Raw genomic sequence first — 5,513 nt, 5'->3', positions numbered from 1 at the left:
GTCACGTTGATTCTCTACCTCATTCTGAAATTCCTTGAACTTTTCAAAGGTCTCAGACTTGTGTTTCATCAAGTAGACATACCCATATCTACTCAAGTCATCAGTGAGAGTGAGAACATAACGATAGCCTCCGCGAGCCTCAACGATCACTGGACCGCACACATCAGTATGTATGATTTCTAATAAGTTGGTTGCTCGCTCCATTGTTCCTGAGAACGGAGTCTTGGTCATTTTGCCCATGAGGCATGGTTCGCATGTGTCAAACGATTCATAATCGAGAGACTCTAAAAGTCCATCAGCATGGAGCTTCTTCATGCACTTGACACCAATGTGACCAAGGCGGCAGTGCCACAAGTATCTGGGACTATCGTTATCAACCTTACATCTTTTGGTATTCACACTATGAATATGTGTAACATCACGTTCGAGATTCATTAAGAATAAACCATTGACCAGCGGGGAATGACCATAAAACATATCTCTCATATAAATAGAACAACCATTATTCTCGGATTTAAATGAGTAGCCATCTCGTATTAAACGAGATCCAGATACAATGTTCATGCTCAAAGCTGGCACTAAATAACAATTATTGAGGTTTAAAACTAATCCCGTAGGTAAATGTAGAGGTAGCATGCCGACGACGATCACATCGACCTTGGAACCATTCCCGACGTGCATCGTCACCTCGTCCTTCGCCAGTCTCCGCTTATTCTGCAGCTCCTGCTTTGAGTTACAAATATGAGCAACCGCACCGGTATCAAATACCCAGGAGCTACTACGAGTGCTGGTAAGGTACACATCAATAACATGTATATCACATATACCTTTGGTGTTGCCGGCCTTCTTGTCCGCTAAGTACTTGGGGCAGTTCCGCTTCCAGTGACCACTTCCCTTGCAATAAAAGCACTCAGTCTCAGGCTTGGGTCCATTCTTTGGCTTCTTCCCGGCAACTGGCTTACCGGGCGCGGCAACTCCCTTGCTGTCCTTCTTGAAGTTCTTCTTACCCTTGCCTTTCTTGAACTTAGTGGTTTTATTCACCATCAACACTTGATGTTCCTTTTTGATCTCTACCTCCGCTGATTTCAACATTGAATATACCTCAGGAATGGTCTTTTCCATCCCCTACATATTGAAGTTCATCACAAAGCTCTTGTAGCTCGGTGGAAGCGACTGAATGATTCTGTCAATAACCGCGTCATCCGGGAGATTAACTCCCAGCTGAGTCAAGCGGTTGTGCAACCCAAACATTTTGAGTATGTGCTCACTGACAGAACTATTTTCCTCCATCTTACAACTGAAGAACTTGTCGGAGACTTCATATCTCTCGACCCGGGCATGAGCTTGGAAAACCATTTTCAGCTCTTCGAACATCTCATATGCTCCGTGTTACTCAAAACGCTTTTGGAGCCCCGGTTCTAAGCTGTAAAGCATGCCGCACTGAACGAGGGAGTAATCATCAGCACGAGACTGCCAAGCGTTCATAACGTCTTGGTTCTCTGGGATGGGTGCTTCACCTAGCGGTGCTTCTAGGACATAATCTTTCTTTGCAGCTATGAGGATGATCCTCAGGTTCCGGACCCAGTCCGTATAGTTGCTGCCATCATCTTTCAGCTTGGTTTTCTCTAGGAACGCGTTGAAGTTGAGGACAACATTAGCGTGGGCCATTTGATCTACAAGACATATTGTAAAGATTTTAGACTAAGTTCATGATAATTAAGTTCATATAATCAAATTATTCAATGAACTCCCACTCAGACAGACATCCCTCTAGTCATCTAAGTGAAACATGATCCGAGTCAACTAGGCTGTGTCTGACGGACTAGTCAACATCGGTGAACATCTTCATGTTGATCGTATCTTCTATATGACTCATGCTCGACCTTTTGGTCTTCCATGTTCCGAGGCCATGTTTGTACATGCTAGGCTCGTCAAGTCAACCTAAGTGTATTGCGTGTGTAAATCTGGCTTACACCCATTGTATTCGAACGTTAGGATCTATCACACCCGATCATCACGTGGTGCTTCAAAACAACGAACCTTCGCAACGGTGCACAGCTAGGGGGAACACTTTCTTGAAATTATTACGAGGGATCATCTTATTTAAGCTACCGTCGTTCTAAGCAAATAAGATGTAAAACATGATAAACATCACATGCAAACAAATAGTGACATGATATGGCCAATATCATATTGCTCCTTTGATCTCCATCTTCGGGGCGCCATGATCATCTTCGTCACCGGCATGACACCATGATCTCAATCATCATGATCTCCATCATCGTGTCTTCATGAAGTTGTCACGCCAACGATTACTTCTACTTCTATGGCTAACACGTTTAGCAATAAAGTAAAGTAATTTACATGGCGTTATTCAATGACACGCAGGTCATACAAAAATAAAGACAACTCCTATGGCTCCTGCCAGTTGTCATACTCATCGACATGCAAGTCGTGATTCCTATTACAAGAACATGATCAATCTCATACATCACATATATTTCATTCATCACATCCTTTTGGCCATATCACATCACAAGGCATATGCTGCAAAAACAAGTTAGACGTCCTCTAATTGTTGTTGCATGTTTTTACGTGGCTTCTATAGGTTTCTAGCAAGAACGTTTCTTACCTACGTAAAACCACAACATGATATGCCAATTTCTATTTACCCTTCATAAGGACCCTTTTCATCGAATCCGCTCCAATTAAAGTGGGAGAGACAGACACCTGCTAGCCACCTTATGCAACTAGTGCATGTCAGTCGGTGGAACCTGTCTCACGTAAGCGTATGTGTAAGGTCGGTCCGGGCCGCTTCATCCCACGATGCCGCCGAAGCAAGATAAGACTAGTAGTGGCAAGAAAATTGGCAACATCTACGCCCACAACAAGTTTGTGTTCTACTCGTGCATAGAAAGTACGCATAGACCTAGCTCATGATCCCACTGTTGGGGAACTTTGCAGGAAAAAAAATTCTACGCTTCACCAAGATCAATCTATGGAGTCATCTAGCAACGAGATAGAGGAGTGCATCTACATACCCTTGTAGATCGCGCACGGAAGCATTCAAGAGAACGGGGTTGAGGGAGTCGTACTCATCGTGATCCAAATCACCGGAGATCCTAGCGCCGAACGGACGGCACCTCCGCGTTAAACACACATACGGTTGGGAAGACGTATCCTCCTTCTTGATCCAGCAAGGGGGAAGGAGAGGTTGATGGAGATCCAGCAGCACGACGGTGTGGTGGTGAATGCAGCAGCGATCTCGGCAGGGCTTCGCCAAGCACAGCGAGAGGGAGAGGTGTCACGGGAGGGAGAGGGAGGCGCCAGGGGCTAGGGTGCGGCTTCCCTCCCTCCCCCCTCTTTATATAGGGGCCAAGGGGGGGCGCCGGCCCCCTTGGAGATCCAATCTCAAGGGGGGGGGGGGCGGCCAAGGGGGTGGCTTGCCCCCCAAGGCAAGTGAGGCGCCCCCACCCCTAGGGTTTCCAACCCTAGGCACAGGGGGGCCCAAGGGGGGGCACACCAGCCCACCAGGGGCTGGTTCCCCTCCCACTTCAGCCCATGGGGCCCTCCGGGATAGGTGGCCCCACCTGGTGGTCCCCCGGGACCCATCCGGTGGTCCCGGTACAATACCGGTGACCCCCGAAACTTTCCCGATGGCCGAAACTGGACTTCCTATATATAAATCTTCACCTCCGGACCATTTCGGAACTCCTCGTGACATCCGGGATCTCATCCGGGACTCCGAACAACTTTCGGGTTACTGCATACTAATATCTCAACAACCCTAGCGTCACCGAACCTTAAGTGTGTAGACCCTACGGGTTCGGGAGACATGTAGACATGACCGAGACGACTCTCCGGTCAATAACCAACAGCGGGATCTGGATACCCATGTTGGATCCCACATGCTCCTCGATGATCTCATCGGATGAACCACAATGTCGAGGATTCAATCAATCCCGTATACAATTCCCTTTGTCAATCGGTACGTTACTTGCCCGAGATTCGATCGTCGGTATCCCAATACCTCGTTTAATCTCGTTATCGGCAAGTCACTTTACTCGTACCGTAATGCATGATCCCGTGACCAGACACTTGGTCACACTGAGCTCATTATGATGATGCATTACCGAGTGGGCCCAGAGATACCTCTCCGTCATACGGAGTGACAAATCCCAGTCTCGATTCGTGCCAACCCAACATACACTTTCGGAGATACCCGTAGTGCACCTTTATAGTCACCCAGTTACATTGTGATGTTTGGCACACACCAAGCACTCCTACGGTATCCGGGAGTTGCACAATCTCATGGTCTAAGGAAATGATACCTGACATTTGGAAAAGCTCTAGCAAAATGAACTACACGATCTTATGCTATGCTTAGGATTGGGTCTTGTCCATCACATCATTCTCCTAATGATGTGACCCCGTTATCAATGACATCAAATGCCCATAATCAGGAAACCATGACTATCTATTGATCAACGAGCTAGTCAACTAGAGGCTCACTAGGGACGTGTTGTGGTCTATATATCCACACATGTATTACAATTTCCGGATAACACAATTATAGCATGAATAATAGACAATTATCATGAACAAGGAAATATAATAATAACCATTTTATTATTGCCTCTAGGGCATATTTCCAACATCCCCCCTAGGAGCATGCATAGTAGTACTTTGTTTCGAGGGCAAGTAGACTTTTGCAATAAGTATATGAGTTCTTTATGACTAATGTGAGTCCATGGATATACGCACACTCACCCTTCCACTTTGCTAGCCTCTATTGTGTCGCGCAACTTTCGCCGGTATCATGAACCCATTATTTACCTTCCTCAAAACAGCCACCATACCTACCTATTATGGCATTTCCATAGCCATTCTGAGATATATTGCCATGCAACTTTCCACCGTTCCGTTATACATGACTTGAGCATTCATTGTCATATTGCTTTGCATGATCGTAAGATAGCTAGCATGCTGTTTTCATGGCTTGTCCGTTTTTTGATGTCATTGCTATGCTAGATCATTGCACATCCCGGTACACCGCCGGAAGCATTCATATAGAGTCATATCTTTGTCGAGATATCGAGTTGTAATATCGAGTTGTAAGTAAATAAAAGTGTGATGATCATCATTTTTAGAGCATTGCCCTAGTAAGGAAAGGGTGATGGAGACTATGATTCCCCCACAAGTCGGGATGAGACTCCGGACTTTATGAAAAATAAAAGAGGCCAAAGAAGCCCAAATAAAAAAGAGAGGCCAAAGAAGCCCACCAAAAGAAAGAAAAGAGAAAAAGAAAAAAATGAGAGAAAAAGAGAGAAGGGGCAATGTTACTATCCTTTTACCACACTTGTGCTTCAGAGTAGCACCATGTTCTTCACATAGAGAGTCTCTTGAGTTATCACTTTCATATACTAGTGGGAATTTTCATTATAGAACTTGGCTTGTCTATTCCGATGATGGGCTTCCTCAAATGCCCTAGGTCTTCGTGAGCAAGCAATTTG

This window comes from Triticum aestivum, chromosome 4B (assembly GCF_018294505.1).
Source record: "Triticum aestivum cultivar Chinese Spring chromosome 4B, IWGSC CS RefSeq v2.1, whole genome shotgun sequence".
Taxonomy (NCBI): domain Eukaryota; kingdom Viridiplantae; phylum Streptophyta; class Magnoliopsida; order Poales; family Poaceae; genus Triticum; species Triticum aestivum.
Note: the sequence above shows the minus strand (reverse complement) of the source record.